Source organism: Siphateles boraxobius, unplaced genomic scaffold, assembly GCF_051911475.1.
Source record: "Siphateles boraxobius isolate OS27281-9 unplaced genomic scaffold, OSU_SipBor_1 25, whole genome shotgun sequence".
NCBI lineage: Eukaryota > Metazoa > Chordata > Actinopteri > Cypriniformes > Leuciscidae > Siphateles > Siphateles boraxobius.
The window spans coordinates 811,965-828,658 of NW_027508866.1; the positions used below are offsets into that span (position 1 = coordinate 811,965).

Here is a 16,694-nt window from a genome sequence, read left to right on the forward strand (position 1 = left end):
ATTAATCTTAGTTAATATTAATTTCAACATTTACTAATACATTATTAAAATCAAAGGTTGTATTTGTTAACATTAGTTAATGCACTGTGAACTAACATAAACAATGAACAGCTGGATTTTTATTAACAAACATTAACAAAGATTAATAAATACTGTAACAAATGTATTGCTCAATGTTAGTTCATGTTAGTTAATACATTAACTAATGTTAACTAATTAACCTTATTGTAAAGTGTTACCACATAAACTAACAAGAAGTAATATATTTTAAGTACAGCATTTATTAACCGTGCATTCATTATGTTAACATACACTTTTGATTTGACTGATACAAGTGTATTAGCATATGTTGAGATTAACCGGAACTAAGATTAATACATATTGTAAACGATTTGTTCATTGTTAGTTCAAATTACCTGTTTAACAAATGATACATTATTGTAAAGTGTAACCTTTTTTATCTAACGTAATGGCATTCAGATATTTTCAAGTGTCTACTGTAACATTTACTTTCATTAAAGGGTTTCACCCAAAAATGTAAATTTTGTCATCATTTGAAATCAACTAGAAAGCTTTTGTAACATTATTCAGTATATAACCATTCAAACTTTTGGGGTTAGAATTTATTTATTTATTTTTGGGAAAGAAATTAAAGAAATCAATACTTTTATTCAGGAGGATGCATTAAACTGATCGAAAGTGACAGTAAAGACATTTATAATGTTACAAAAGCTTTCTATTTCAGATAAATGTTATTCTTGTGAACTTTCTATTCATCAAAGAATCCTGAAAAAAAGAAGATTCCCTGAAAAAACAACAACATTTTCAACATTGATAATAATCAGAAATGTAACTGCATGCTTAACCAGTTACCAAAAGTCAGTGAAAGAGGCCAAGTCTAAATTCCTCTCCCAATTCATCACTGAAAATGCTAACCGAGCCTTCTCTGCTGCAGCAGCTAAACTTCAGATCAGTCTGCCCTTAAATGTGAGGTCTGCTCCTTCACTAGCCAGTTTTAAATCGGCTCTCAAATCGTATTTGTTCTCTCTGGCAGCTCTTGATTGAGATTAGTTTAAGGGTTTTATGCTGAATTTTTCTGTTTGTATTCTGTTTAATGTGATTATCTTTTGTACACTGCATTGTTTCCTTTAACGCTTCCTTTTTATATGCTCAACATTTTATTGTACAGCACTTTGGTGCAACTCTTAAATGTGCTATAGAAATACATTTTGACTTGACTTGAGAAATGTTTCTTGAGGAGCAAATCAGCATATTAGACGGATTTCTGAAGGTTCATGTGACACTGAAGACTGGAGTAATGATGCTGAAAATTCAGGTTTGGTCACAGGAATAAGTTACAGTTTACAATAGAAAACAGCTATTTTAAAGTCTAATAATATTTCACAATATTACGTTTTTTGCTGTATTTTGGATCAAATAAATGCAGCTTTGGTGAGCTGAAGAGACATAATTTAAAAACATTAACACATCTTATTAAACTTTTGAATGACAGTATATATTTCATTTTATTATGCATATTTCTAAAAAAATATGTATTGAGACCAAAATGTTCAATTCAATTCAATTCAAATTTATTTGTATAGCGCTTTTCACAATACTTGTTTTGTGAGCATTGTTTCAAAGCAGCTTTACAGAATGTGCATTTCAGAAATGTACATAGAAAAAAATACAGTTAGTTAATCATGTAGTAATTTAGGGCATAACATATCGCCGGCGTTGAGTCGTCTCTTCACAGGCGTCGAGTCGTCTCTTCAAAGGCGTTTAGTCATCTTATCGCAGGTGTTGGGTCATCTGAAGTCTCCGTGAGAGGCTGGATACAAACCGGAGCTGACGAACGCTATTTACCTCGGGACTGGCGTCCCGAGATAACAGCAGAAAAGCAGATGGGAGATAATTAGCATAGCTGCTGTTCATAATATTAATGCATTCGATCTGATTCAACAGTGGTATAAAAGGTAAGCATTATGTGAATGCTTGGCTAAAGAGATGCGTCTTTAATCTAGTTTTAAACTGGGACAGCGAGTCTGAGCCTCGAACAATATCAGGAAGGCTATTCCAGAGTTTAGGAGCTAAATGCGAGAACGCCCTCCCTCCTCTAGTGGACTTAGGAATCCTAGGAATGACCAGAAGCCTCGAATTTAGTGATCTTAAAGAACGCGATGGATTGTAGGGCGATAGAAGGTCCATTAAATACACAGGAGCTAAACCATTTAGGGCTTTATAGGTCAGTAATAGTAATTTGTAATTGATACGGAACTTAATAGGTAACCAGTGTAGAGATGATAAAATAGGTCTTATATGATCATATTTTCTTGACCTAGTAAGAACTCTAGCAGCTGCATTTTGCACTAACTGTAGCTTGTTTATTGAGGATTCAGGACAGCCAGCTAATAAAGGATTAAAGTAATCTAGTCTCGAGGTCATGAATGCATGAACTAACTTTTCTGCATCAGAAACAGATAGCATGTTACGTAGCTTAGCAATGTTTCTAAGGTGGAAAAAGGCTGTTCTTGTAACATATGAAATATGATTTTCGAAAGACAAGTTGCGGTCTAGTATAACACCCAGGTCTTTTACTGTAGTGGATAAAGTAACAGGACATCCTTCTAAATTAAAGTTGTATTGTACAAGGTTTTGTGGGTAGTTTTTTGGACCAATAAGTAATACCTCCGTTTTATCTGAATTTAATAGCAGGAAATTACACGTCATCCAGCATTTTATATCTTTGAGACACTCTGTCAATTTAGATGAGTTAGTGTTTTCATCTGGTTGTGATGAAATATATAATTGAGTGTCATCAGCATAAGTGGAAATTAATTCCATGTTTTCTTATAATATTACCAAGTGGCAGCATATATATTGAGAATAGCAGAGGGCCTAACACCGATCCTTGCGGCACTCCATAGTCTACTGACGTTATCTTCGCCATTTATCTTCGCTTTTTCCCCATTTAAACAGACAAAATGATAACGGTCTGATAAGTACGATCTAAACCAGCTTAATGCCTGTCCCTGAACTCCAGTGTAGTTTTGTAGTCAAGAGTATTTTATGATCTATAGTGTCGAACGCAGCGCTAAGATCAAGTAGAACTAGTATTGAGATACAGCCTTGGTCAGAAGCTAAAAGTAAATCATTTGTAATTTTAACTAGCGCAGTTTCTGTGCTATGATGCGGTCTGATGTTGCATTGTCTGGAGTGCAGGTAAAGAGGACCTCCACTAAGGCAAGCACTGTCCAATTCAGTTTAGCAGAGGACAGTGGCAGGAGTTCAGCTGCTACAAGACCTCTGAAGAGGGGAAATGTAGCTTTATATGGGTCTGTACCAACAGCAGCTCAGCCCAGACCGAACAGCAGGTCATCAACAGCTCAGAACAGAACAGAAAAAACCCACTAACAGCTCTGAATGGGTCAGCACCAATGAAAGCGCAGAGCAAGTCAGATACCAGGAGACATCAGTTAGAAGTATGGAGTAATCAATACTCCCCATCAATACTCCCCCACTTTGAGGCAAAAGAGAGATTAGCATTCAGTAAAATGAGCAGCCTGATTATGCCTACAAGAGGTCAGTGGAGCAAGAATGGACCCTTCATACGGATCGGATCATACTTGTATCGACATGGTTGAACACATTGCCACTAAAATGAAAAAGTCATTGATATATGCTATGAAGTACACTGATGGATTGTGAATTTGACAGTTGATGAAAGCAGTAACTTTGGGAAATCTATTTAATCATTTATTTGAGAGCAGATGTGACAGATAGAGAGGGTATTGAAAACATTTTTCTTGGATCTTGTAGAGCTAGATAAGAGAACAAAAGCAGAGGCATTGCATCAATCTCTTAAGAAAACCCTTTTGACAGCAGTTTGAAAATTTTTAAATCACACCCGGTCAGCATTGCCACGGACGGAGCATCAGTCATGACAGGAAGAGAGAGTGGACTGATTGCAAAGTTGAGAAAAGACTTCCGTTCACACAAGCTAGAGTTGGCAGTCGACGATGCATGCAAGTATTCAGCTGGATGTAACCACTTTGAAATCTTTATTTCAAAGTGGTATAAGTTTTATCACCAATCTCCAAAAAATGGCAGACTGCTCTATGATGCTGCCACTCATGTCAACATCTCACTGCTGAAGATTGGGCAGATTTTCTCTATTCACTGGGTTGCCAGCACTGTCAGAGCTGTTTTGGCAGGACTTTCCAGCACTTGCCACAGAAAATTTCCAGCATTGATTTGGATCAACGAAAATGCAGTGGGCTATTGAGGAAACACAGCAGCACAGGTTTTGTTAAAGACCTTGCACTAATGAAAGATGTGCTGCATGAGTTTCAAAGTAGAGGTCTACACGGAGCACCCGTGTCCACACGTATGGGTTTGGGTCAATATTTTAAATGGTCAGCTGGGTCCGGATCAGGTCCCAATCTATTACTTCGGGTCCCGGGTCTAAAATTAAGATAAGAAAAGTGAAAAGCCGGAAAAAGGTGTTAAAAAAAAACACAAATTGCGTTAAAAAACTCATATTTCAGGTTGCTCCAGGCATCTAACGCAAATGTGCAGTCTTAAGCACGTCATGTTTCTATGGCAACTAGAGCTTCTGCAGTGACACAATGACTTTACCATTTGGCTCTTTTCCTTAAAAGGCGGGACTTATTCCGCCAAGTCGCTTGTGCTTTACATAAGTCCTTTACACTTTCTCCCATTTTTATAATAATATGAACCGTCTTGTTCAATCTTAAAGTTTTGGTGGTCAGACTCGGCGCAGAGAGCACAGAGATGATAGCAAATAAATAATGCTAGCGTCAGCGGCCATGGCACTGAACGAGCAATCATTATTATAGTTCAAAAGGCCAAACAGTCAAAGTTATTATGCAAGTAAACTTGAGTCGAAACGCAAAGGTCGCATTTGTCATCCATCACCGTGACATCAAGTGGAATTTTGAAGCTGAAATAATGAGTGGATTAAGCTTGGAATAACGAGAGGAATAACATGGATAGAACTTTCTTGTCGGAGGATTGTAATGCATCACAGTCAGGTACAAGGAAGGGAGACGACGGCTACTAAATTTAGGTAAGACAAAAAAGTTTTGTTTAACCCCAACATGTTTATTGACTTGTTAATAGCAATTTAGTGTGGTATATGTGACAATCGGGTCCAGTCGGGTCTGTGTCGTCCAGTCGGGTCTGTGTCTTCCCGCCGGGTTCGGGTCCAGCTTTCAATTAATAGATGGGTCCAGGTCGGTTTGGGGTAGCACATTTATGGCATTTCTCGGATCTGCACGGGTCCGGCTTTTGAAATAATAGACGGGTCCGGGTCGGTTCCAGGTAGCACATTACGGGTCTCTACGAGAGGTCGAGTTACGGGGATAACAGAACTAGTTTGGCCCTTCCTTGTTGGGGGCACAATAAGTACAGTTCACCTAGACGACTCTAACTCCAGGTTGGGGATGACTAGTAGGGGGTTGAGATGCTAATATCAAACCTCGGACTCATAGCTCCTGGTCACTAGGTACACAGTGTGGCAACTTTTGGACACGGCCTGGCTTGTTGGTTGAACCTACACAACACAGTGGGCAGGCTGTTGTTCTACATTAACATTCTCATAGCATAATCATCAAAGCAGTGTAGAGTTCAACTTCAAAAGGGAACGTCTGGGTTACGTATGCAACACTTCCCTGAGAAGGAGAAGCTGCGTCACTGCCATATTTTAGTTGATGACATGCTTCAAACACTGGCTCACGCTGGAGGCATTCCCATAATGTCATCATTGACGAAGCAAATTGTTCCCCTTCTCAGGGAGCCTAGGTTGCATACATAACCCAGACAATTTTAATAAATAAAATCTCAGTCAAACTCAATTTAAACATGACTGAAAGAGGAAGCAATTGGGAGAACCTGTATTTAGGTCATACAATGGAGCCTGCACCGGTCATGAGCTCTATGAGTGAGCAACATGCCACAGTTTGGTGGATCTGCTATCAATCCGGAATTAAATCACCTCACTGTCCACTTAAATTAAATTCACTTAAATTCCTTAAACACTTAAATTCCTTACTGTACAAAACTGCATTTCCTGCTAAATTGTAAGACTATTATTTATTTATTTAAAATGCATTAATTGAAGGGCTCTTCATAGCAATACATTATAGATATAGAATTTATGATTCTGCCCACTTAGCCTATAGGTTTAAAATTTAGATCTAATTATATAAATTGTAAATTAATTAATTATTATAAAAATAATTCAATTAAACAATAAAAACATGAGAAACAGCATACCACTGGTGAGAGTCTGCCCACGCTAACCAGCTTTATATATATATATATATATATGGGTGTGTGTATGCGCGCCTGTGTGTGTAAACACAGTATACACATGAAGGCTTAAAGCTGGTGGTCCCACTGACAGTGTTATTTATTGTCTTTAGGCCATAATACGTTCATCTGGTTTTGATTGTGCTTCCAGAACCCCCCTTTTACCCTGGAGAGAGAGAGAAGCCAAGAAAGAACTGACGTAAAAAAAGAAAGGGATCCAGTGGACAAACTTCTAATTCCATTCTGGCCACTCATACCTGTGAAACAGACACATGAAGAATCCCCTGAACAGAAATGATTTCACCTGTTTTGCCTAAGTGACAGTTTGCATATTCAATCACAATAAGGCATTAACATGACCAGGTTTGGATACGTGAACTTCGCCCTGCCTCATTGACCACATTTATCTTCTCTCAGTTTTTCTTATCAAAACCATTGTTAAATTATGCAATTACGGCTAGCTTTACGTTGTAAAAGTTCTACATAATATGAGTATGGAGGAAAGTGTAGAGGACTCATCAATGAGTTAATCAATGCCAATAATGATGTTCAGACTATTTTGGAAAATATTTTCACAGAAATAATGTTCTTTAATTGGCAAATGTGTCACCATATTACATATATACTAGGGCTGCGCAAGTTAACGCGTTATTATCGCGTTAACGCATTTATTAATTAATGCCGACAATTTTTTTATCGCACGTTAACGCAGTTTTTTTTAATTATTATTTTGAAAGTCCGTTGCTCACTGGCTCTGAATACACATAGGCCTACAGTCAAACCATGATCACAGGAGGGGTGGGATGTTGGTCAGCCAGCAAATAACCCACCCAAACAAGCAGTGGAGAGAGGCAGGTTCACTGTGGTGAACAGTTAAAGGGTTGCGCTCCGCGAGTGAATGACAGGCGCTCTATGGATATAGTACCTATAAAACCTATAGATAATAACTATTTAGATTCTGGAACCTCACTAACAGTGAGCCGAGGATCAGTCTTTCTTCTAATGATTTGTGCTGCGCGTCCTTTATAAAATATATATATAAAATATAAAATATCCTTTATAGACGATTCAACTTCGGCAACGAGCGGGCGCGGGCGCGTGCGTGAGACGAGCATGACCGCAACAGTTTCACAGGAACGCACCCGCTTGTCACTGCACCTTGTGCTCGACCACTTCACCTCACTCTTGGCTGATTTATACTTCTGCGTCGGACTTACGCCGAAGACTATACGCTATAGACTACGCGTTGGTTTTCATTTATATCTCTGCGTCAGTGTCCGCGTTGACCCGCAATTACACATGCAGAGGGAGCATGTGAAACCCGAGCGGTTCTAGCAATGACACCGCTTGCGGTACGCGTAGAATTGACGTTACATTTTTGGAGAGGTGCACATCAGGGTACGCCGAAGTGTACGCGCGCTAAACAGCTACGGCGTGAGTATAAAGTATCAATTGTTTTTTTTACTCTGTTTAATGTAATCTTACGTGGGAAACCATGGCATGACCAAACCTAAGATACTATAAATAACGTTGGTCGACTTATATCTGTAGTAGTGATCATGACCTCTGACTACTACATAGACTGTTTCTGCTGCTCCCTGATAAAAGATACCTGTTGATACCTGTTCAGAAAAACAAACAAGAAAACTGGACTCGTTTTAACAAACTAGATAAAAGGTAATGCCCTGGCAGTGGCAAATAGCTTTGTTTAAATATTTGATTTGATTACATTAATGTTTAAGTTGAGATTTGAGATTACTGTGTAAAGGGAATACTGCTGGTATAAAAACACCTTATTTGTTTAAAGTTATTGCACTTTTGTGTATATAGCAGTACATTTAAATCAAAAGTGCGCAATACACTACTTAAGAAGTCATTATTTAATTTTGCGCATAACAATGTGATTAATCGCAAGAAAATCGTGCGATTAATCGCGATTAAAAAATGTCATCGTTGCCCAGCACTAATATATACACTATATGGATATTCAGGAATTCAGGTGTTTCAATCAGACTCATTGCTTCAGGTGTATACAATCAAGCCATGCAGTCTGCATTTACAAACATCTGTGAAAAAATGGGTTGTTCTGAAGAGCTCAGTGAATTCAAGCATAGCACAGAGCTTCTCTGTTTGCTAGTCTGATGGGCAAGTCTTGATTTGGCGGGTGCCAGGAGAGCATTATCTGCCTGACTGCATTGTGGCAACTGTAAAGTGTGGTGGAGGAGGTATAATGTAATGGGGATGTTGTTCAGGTTTTGGGCTAGGCCTAGCAAATCTTAATGTTCAGCATACCAAGACATTTTGGACAATGCTATGTCTCATCTTGCTATGCTATGTCTGTGGGAACAGTTTAGGGAAGGCCCCTTTTCTATTCCAGCATGACTGTGCCCCAGTGCACAAAGCAAGATCCATAAAGACATAGTTGGAAGATTTTGGTGGGGAAGAACTTGTCTGGCCCACACAGAGCCCTGACCTCAACCTCACCGAGAACCTTTGGGATGATCTGGAATGGAGAGTGTGAGCCAGGCCTTCTCATTTAACATCAGAGACTGATCTCACAAATGCTTTACTGGATGAATGGGCAAAAATTCCCACAAAAACACTCCAAAATCTTGTAGAAAGCCTTCCCAGAAAAGTGAAATCAATAAAAGGGGGGCCAACTCCTTATTAATGTCTATGTATTTAGAATACAATGTCATTAAAGTCCCTGTTGGTGTAATGGTCAGGAGTCCCAATACTGTTGCCCTTATGGTGTATTATAGATATTTATAAGGACGGAGAGAAAGAAGCACATGGACTAAAAATAGTTATTCTTCAGAACTTGAAGTATATTATTTGGAGGCTGTGGAAGTTGTGTGTCCATCTAAAAGTACATTTACACAGTTCATTTTCAACCACAGATTCAGGGTGAGAAAAAGTCTGAATATGTTGCTTACGCAACCCTATAACAGTCAGTACATACTGTCCAAGAGAAAGGACATGATTGTGGGAGTCATGTTATAATAAATAAAAACATGTATTAGTTATGCATGGTAAAGGTATTTGCCTTAAATGAAATGGTCATAACTATTGGTAAATATTCAGAGAAAAGCACCTCCTAATACCTCACTAAACACTTTGCATTACCTTTCCTCTTCGATAATTCATTTTTTTGCAAATGTGACTAGTCAAGTGCGGATAAAAATTGATTTAGGCCTGCAATATTGTTATTGTACCCAGGGGCGCAGATGGCACTAGGGACGGGGGGGACATGACCCCCCCCAGATTCATAGTGACCCGATCCGTCCCCCGCCCTCACTATCCCTACGAAAGGCGACAAAAATCGGTAAAACAGAGGATTAACCAGTGTTTTCGCTATGTACAGTAGCCAAAGTAGTGTCCCGGCCCGCCGCTGCTTCAGAATCGGGTCGGGGCAGACGCGGGCTGACACACAATAATAATCTACACCGGTCACCATTACTTTGTTTGTACCCACGTTCTCACAACACGCTGTTCTGTTGTCAATAAACACACGATGCCCTCATGCCACCGACGTTTACACTCTCTTCTGGGTGTGTGCTACGACTCCTGAGTGATGTCGCCGGGGTCCTATGAGGAGCTGGTAGCTGCCTCAATCGTGCCTGTAGGAGCGGACCGGTAACCATAGTGATCATATACAATCTATGACTGAGCTGAGTCTGTGATTTTCTGAACTGAAAAAAATCGACTGTATAAATGCCACATAAAGGCAATGAAGAGACAAAAAACAATCACCTCATTTTTTCAAAAACCAAACAATGTAAGTATCCTATTCCTGTTGACTTTCCCAGATATGGCAGATTAGATTTGTTAAGGGGAATAGCTAGTCTGACAATAATGGCAAGAAGGCTTTTGCACTTAGTAAACACAGCAAAATGTGGAGACCATAACTATGCATTTAGGTGAGTGGACAGAGACAAATAATGAATGAACACAAAAAGAATGGTTGGATAAATCAAACAATTTATCGTCGTCAGGAAATAATGTTTTATCTTATCATTTAACCCATTGTACTGTATAAATTGACTGAGGTATGTTCACTGTCGTGTAAGCCACTATAAAAATAATCATAATAAGTAAATTTGTGTGGTGCAAGGTTTATGCAAACAACAAATAAAGGCCTACATAAACTTTTGACATCCTCTTATAGCAGGAAATCATGTTTTTTCTATTGTACGGACTGGAGCAACGGAGGATATAGATTCTTAAATTATGGGCTATGAAAAACATTTCTTAATTTGTCATACATCATTTGAAAGATATTTCTAATCTATAAATTGCAACAAACTTGTAATTAACACTTAAATTTAAAATTGAGTTATTCTTAGACATTTTTGAAATAGTAGCTTTAGCCATTAATTCTCAGGAATATGTTGTATTTCACATTGTTGTGAAATTCTATAGAGGTATAGAGGGTTAACTGAAATGATAAGATTTAAAACGTTGTCCTCCTGGCCTGCAGGCGATTTCTGATGACAGTAAGGCAGGCCCTAGTCCAGAGGTCTTCAATCCTGCTCCTGGAGGGCCACAGTTTAGTTCCAACCTGCTTCAGCACACCTGCCTTTGTATATTCAAGCGATCCTGAAGAGCTTGATGAGCTGTGTGTTTCAGATGTGTTTGATTAGGGTTGGAACTAAACTCTGCAGGACAGTGGGCCTCCAGGAGCAGGATTGAAGATCTGCCCTAGTCAGGCAAGTGAGGATCTGCAGGAGGGCAGCCACAAAACATACTTTGCTGAAGACATGAAGTTTTGGTGGGTGATTGGCATACTAGTCAAATAATAGTATGATCATGCATTGCTAGTGGTGATCAGGTAGGCCTTTGTTTACCTTTGTTCATTGTTGTTTATCCATGATTTCAAATAAGAATCCCCCAATGGCTTTTTAGTGCAAATCATTAGCCCAAATTACGCAAAGTAACTACTTGAGCACTAGTTAAAGCCCAAATTACGCAAAATAACGAATTTAGTTTAAATCATTTGCTGACTGCTCGGTCCCCCCCAGTTAAAAAATCCTATCTGCGCCACTGATTGTACCTCCCCCGTCTGTGTACTGATCAAAGCGCTACGTGCAGAAGCCATAATTATAGGATGAAAAAGTGTAACATAATTGTAATCAAATAAATAATAAAGTAAAATAAATAAAACTATTCTTAAGAAATGAACCAAAAGATAAGAACTAACGAGAAGGTATGTAGCAATAGTGAAAAATAAAGTCTCACTTGTGACAAGTTAAACAGTCTCTATTATGCCCTTTTACAACGTCGTGACTTCGTTTTAGGGTGTACTAGAATATTGTTTACATTATTTTTTTGAGTAATTTTACAATATTACAGCTCCTCTCTTCCCAGTCTGTGTCCAAAGGGTCGTTTTCGATGAAGCCCCCCTTACGAAATGTGCTGTGATTGGTTAGATTGGCAGGGCGAGCTCTACTCAGATGGAAATATTAACAATGGCGTCAATTTCAGACCAATTCGAGCCTGATTTACAGAACGTATTTCAGAGGACGTTTCAGAGAAGTATGTTGTTTTTGTAATTTTCTTATAGATGCTATGTTATCTACCATTTAACCATATTGGTCAGAAAACTATGGTAAAACAAACAGTAATCGATCACAAAACCATAGTTCATTTTCTTTAGGGGCGGTGAACAGTCTTACCAAAGCGAGAGCTTACAAAAGCTAAAGTAAACACTACATCAATACTGTAATGTTAGTTAGCAGGCTAGCGGAGGCAAAGCTTTGCCCTTCGTTTACATCATAGCAACTACATCAAATTATAATTAGAACTGTTAATAGAAAACGCAACTACAAATAATAAGACATACTTACAAGTTGTGATCCATAAACAACAGATTGTGGGAACAGCTATGTCTTTCAGGTCTGCATTGTAATCTGTCTGCAGTTCTCCTTTAAAATGTGCAGCACACAGACAAACGTTGAGGTTATAATGTTCAGGAACATTGTTTAAAATACATTTTAGCCACTCTGTCAGCCTAGGACAAACTTTCTCCGGGGTGGAAAAAACAGCGACAACACTCACTGTCTTCTCTAGCGCAGCTCAACCAGGCCTCACCAACTTTTCTGGGTATTCTGTGGGTGGGGATTATTTAAATGAGTAATATTATGACTTTATAAGATCCAGAAAAAATGCACAGTAGTCCAAATGAGCGGTTCACTTTAGTGCTTGAAAAGTGGATTCTGTTAAATAAAATATCTCTCTTTTGAAGTGGACTTTGAGCTTTATAACCTTGACGATCTTTGGTATGCTCAACATTGCACACTAACTAAAGGACCCCTTTAAATCACAAATATGAGAAATTCAACAAATAAAGATGCAATTACATGAAGATTTCGCATAAAGACCAATGAATTACCTATCATGCAGGACCTACAGCACAACCAACACACCATGTCAAAAAAAGTTAGAAATACTGCAAAATTGTAGTGGTTATTTCCATGTTGGGCTCCAATGGACCTCAGTCTGAGTTTGGGCCATATAGCCTAAATATTCTGTTACTAATCTGAATCCATGAGCACTTCCGTATGACCATCAACAGAGGAACAGGCTTTTGTACAGAAAGGTGCAGCATCTACTAGCTGGGCTAATTGTTCATGCTAACCAGCCAAACTGAGAATTGATGTTTCAAGAGCTATTGATGATTTGTATCATTGTTTTGATTAAAACTATAACTTTAAAGGTAGAAGAACATTCTTCTGATGCTATAAGTGAGTTTTAGAAGTCTAACAACAGCTCTGTAATGAATGACAAAACAAACCATATAACTGTGGTGGGAAAGTGTCTTCTGTCCTGCCCTCTGCTGGACACAAGCAAGTGCTGTAAAAATGGGTTGAGGAGCGACTCTGCTTTATTTGGATTCAGTGCCTTTGAAAGCTTGTGTTACAATCCAACACAGACATGGAAGCATGCTTTTTTAGCATGCTTTTGTATGCTGTAGTGTATTACATTCTTACCTTAGTTCATGGAGAAATGCTTTGTCTCGTAACAGTAAGTGTCAAAAATGTAAATGAAAGTGTCATTCAATATGTTTCTACATTGGCCCTATTAACGAATAAATAGACATATTACATATATAAATAAAAAGGTAAAATAAGAGCATTGGGCCTCATTCATGAAACACGAGCAGAACGATTTTTTTGTGTAAATCGTGTGTAAAGTGGTTCTGGCGCCAATTTTCGATTTCATTAAAATGTTCGTATTTTCTAAATGTTAGTTGATACGAAAGAAATCTACACCTGCTCCCAGCCACGCGTAAATAGTGCGCTTAGCATCCGAACGTTTTGCTCATTAATAAGGCTCCATTTTAATTCACCTTAATCGGATACATATTTACACAGCATTTTGAAAAAAATATTATATATAGTAAATACATACATTTTTCTTTTTACTTTTATTATGAGAGCCAGGAATAGCATCTGCAAACGGAACACTTTAATCAAATAATTAATTGCTTTCAATAGGGCTGGGCAAACTAATAGCCCCTAAATTGTTATGGAAATTGTTCCAAAATCAGGCATAACACGAAACATGTACAATGGCTGATATAGCACTTTTGCTAGATTTGGTAGATAGAGCGCTGCGCAAAAGGCATATTTTCAGAGAAAATTACAATTTCTGCACCTGAGAAATTTTTCTTTTTCATTCGCTTTTGTGAAGACATGTTGAAATCCTTCGTTTTGTGTCATAATATGATGCCCATATATATAGTTGTCAGTCGGATTTAATGGGCGGGATTTATGGTAATTGAGAATGAGCGTGTACGCGCGCCCCATTTACGACTGGACACATTTCACTATCACATCTGACGGTTACGAAGTATTTGTGAATCAGGAGAAGAGTTTTCGGAAAGGTCTCTTTACGCGCTAATCACTCACATATTTACTCGTATATTTACGAATGTTTCATGAATGAGACCCACTGGCTTTATAAGTCAAAAACAATAATATTGCCTAAACTAAATAAAGTAAAAAAATAAAAATAATAATTAATTTAAATTATTTTTATTCCCTGAATAAGTTGTGATGTTAATCATTTAAACAGCAATCAAAATACAATTTTAATCCAGATTTAAATCCAAAAATAATTTCATTGCCTAATTAGAAAAGAGACCTAGAGTAGTCTGAACTGAATTGTATATTTGTCTCATATCTCATTTACAAGACCAGCTGAATAAAGGAAAAGAAAGGTAAGACTTTTCTCTTATTATATATTTTTTTAATTCTACGATATTCTTCATTCATGTTTACATGAAACAGACATTGTTATAAAACAAATTCTCTAAAACTAGACTTGCTTTTAAAATCTATTAAGATCGTTTACATATTTTTTTAAAAATAAATAATGTTCTAAAGTGCATATAATTTAATGATACATACTCAACATTCAAAACATAAAGTGAAAAAACTATATGAATATATTTTAGCTTTAACGTAATAATTTTTCTGTTTTCTGTCAAAATCACAGCTTGCATCCCTTTGCCTTCCCATAGAACATGTTAAACCTAAAACAACATTTGTGATAACAATCTTGAGTCAATAATCTCTGATATTCCCTTATAATTCAGGTATATTTCAATTATTATATTAGGCATATTGAAAAATCAGCATACCACTGATGAAGCTTGAAAACCATAATGTTCCAGAGATGGAGCTTGTTAAAGCATTATTGTGTTTTGTTTAGTTGTTTTGAAAAGAGGAGGTAAAGTGTGCTGGTCATAGAATGTTTACGTAAACTGCTGAAATTCACAAGATATGAAAACCATAACTAAAAGCTGTGTGCTGTTGAACTTAGATTTATAATAGTCAAAAGCTATGTTGTCATTAAAGGGGACATATCATGCTAAATCCCCTTTTTTAGCCCGTAAATGCATTTTGTTGTATATTTGGAGTGTTTATAAGTACAGAAAAGTTTAAATTAGTCTCTTCAGGGGCTTCATTTGATACAATTGACCATGCACTGTTACTTTATCGTCTTGAAAAAGTATTTGGTTTGTCAGAGACAGTTCTTGGCTGGTTCAAGTCATATTTTACTGACCGCAGTCAATTTGTTTTTATGGGTGGCTATAGGTCCAAAGTTGGTGCTGTTCATACTGGTGTCCCACAGGGGTCAGTATTGGGTCCCTTACTTTTTAGTATGTATATCTATCCACTTGGTCAACTATTAAGATCTCTTGACCTTAACTATCACTTTTATGCTGATGATACACAGATTTATATCCATTCAAGACCGGGTCCGCAAGTGGATGCTGCGCATCTTTCCAATTGTATTACTGAGATCAAGAGTTGGATGTCTAATAGTTTCCTGTCTTTAAATGGCTCTAAAACCGAAATTATGCTCCTTGGCTCTCCTCATCAACTGCGAAAGGCTGGGTCTCTCACTCTGTCAGTTGATGGTGTTGCCCTGGAGTTTCAAAGCAAACTAAAAAACCTTGGTGTCATATTTGATGTCACACTGTCTTTTGAGCCTTTTGTGCAGAATACGGTTAAGACATCCTTTTATCACCTCAGAAATATAGCACGTTTACGTCCTATGCTGTCCTTTACAGTTGCTGAGAGGTTGATAAACTCTTTTATCTTTTCACGTGTTGACTATTGTAATGGTCTCCTAGCTGGTGTATCTAAATCATCAATCGACAAACTGCAATATCTGCAAAATTCGGCTGCCAGAGTATTGACTGGGGTCAGGGCTAGGGATCATATTACCCCTGTCTTGGAGTCTTTGCACTGGCTCCCTGTCAGGTACCGTATTGATTTTAAAATCCTTATGCTGGCATATAAGGCTTTGCATAATCTGGCTCCTCAATACTTGACTGATCTTTTATTGCCTTATACACCATTTCGTAATCTGCGTTCCTCTCAGAGTGGTCTGTTGGTTGTTCCCAAGACGCGGCTTCGTTCTAGGGGTGATAGAGCATTTTCCTTCGCTGCACCCAAGCTCTGGAATTCTCTCCCGGCTGACATTAGGGAAGCAAATACATTAGTGACTTTTAAATCTCTTCTTAAAACAATTTATTTTAGGATTGCTTTTATCTGATTACTTATTTTACCTGCTTATTTATTTTACCTGCTTATTTTTGTGTTTAAAGTGTGTTGCTTTTCTTTTCTGTTGTTATGTTTGTCTGTAAAGCGCTTTGAGAAAGCAAATTTTAAAGGCGCTATACAAAATAAATGTATTATTATTATTATTATTATTATTCATTGATATCTTTATATTCTGTTTTGGTCATATTTTGCAACCTGTTCCGATTATTCTATTCTCTATGACGTTTTTTTTGAACAATTACGTCACAGTATTTGCTGCGGAACTGCCAAATAAGGACATCGACT

At 37.7% G+C, this 16,694-nt stretch overlaps 1 protein-coding gene across 2 annotated transcripts in view; it reads right to left on the minus strand.

Annotated features, from left to right (window-relative positions):
- Positions 1 to 1,570: 1,570 nt before the first annotated feature.
- mylk4a (myosin light chain kinase family, member 4a) overlaps positions 1,571 to 16,694 on the minus strand; it is a 61,979-nt gene continuing 46,855 nt past the window's right edge. For both annotated transcript variants that reach the window (XM_077242058.1, XM_077242057.1), the window contains one exon: positions 1,571 to 1,873. The gene's annotated coding sequence lies outside the window, so the exon portion shown is untranslated. The remainder of the gene's footprint in view (positions 1,874 to 16,694) is intronic.